The following is a 1,180-nucleotide window of genomic DNA, read 5'->3' as shown; positions in this document are numbered from 1 at the left end:
GCCCTTTGAGGGGGCAGCCCCCCCGCCCGGCCAGGTAGGCAGCACTCCAGGACAATTCGGGCTGAGACGGCTGTAAATGAGGAAGAAGGGAAAACAAATGATGCCAGCAGCAAGTGAAGGAAGTGTAGGAGCATTATGTAAAATATTAAATTTAATGCTATTCTATTTTCCATCTCAGTTATTAAATTAACTGAGAACTATGCTTGCACTTAAAAGATTCCTGTCATATTTTATGCACACGATGATCTCAGAGTAATTCGTGTTAGAAATATGTCATGTTAAATTACAGATACCAATAAACCTTACTTAAACTCGGCATTGATCATATGTGGGAGATAAACTCCACCGGGCCAGATCCCCCCCCGGGCCGTGCACCCCCAGCACTTCTCCCCACACAAAATACTCCTGGGTGGGAGCAGGGGGTGGCAGCAGGGATCTTCTCTCCCCCCTCCCCACCAGTGCCAGCATCTCCCACCGTGGGGCCGGGGCCGGGCAGAGGCAGCCGGGCACGGCGGGGACGCAGGCAGGGTGCTGCTTATCTGCCGGGGGAGCGGGTGTTGCTTGACGTGCGTGGGAGAGCTGGGGGCGCCGGGCGGGGAGAGGGGTGACGGCGATCCGCGGGGAGGCGAGACCGCTTATCGGCAAAAGATGTTGTGTCGCCGTATCACATGTGGCAAGGCAAGAAGAGTCTGTCTCCTATTTGGTGTCACCTCTGCTCGCACCGGACCCGTCTTTCCAGCTTCCCCCTCCTCGCGAGGACGGCGTGGGTGGCTGCACGGAGGCAGCGATGGACGTGGCAGCCTTGCTTTCTCCATGCGCTCTGCCGGGCCATGGAAAACCTGCTCCTCCTCCAGTGCTGAACGTGCTACTTTTCCAAACACTGAGGTTGCACCCCCCAAACCACACCCCGATCCCAGCGTGATGGGGCCGCAGCAACCCCAAGGAGCCAGGGGCAGCGAGCGCCGTCGCACCCCTGCTGCAAATGGGGAAACCGAGGCAGGGAGATCAGCCCTTGGGATGCTGCCCTGGTGGCACTGCACACATTGGGACAACGCTGCCCACCAAGGAGTAACCCCCCGCACCCCAGCCCACTGCTGCAGGGCAAGTGGCCGCCCAGGAGCCAGTGGGAAGAGGGCAGCAGCAGGCAGGCTGCCCCCGACCGGCGCATCACGGCCCAGTC

The sequence above is a fragment of the Egretta garzetta genome, unplaced genomic scaffold, assembly GCF_000687185.1.
Source record: "Egretta garzetta isolate BGI_Z169 unplaced genomic scaffold, ASM68718v1 scaffold296, whole genome shotgun sequence".
In the NCBI taxonomy this organism is placed as follows: Eukaryota; Metazoa; Chordata; class Aves; order Pelecaniformes; family Ardeidae; genus Egretta; species Egretta garzetta.
This window is presented reverse-complemented; position numbering follows the sequence as displayed.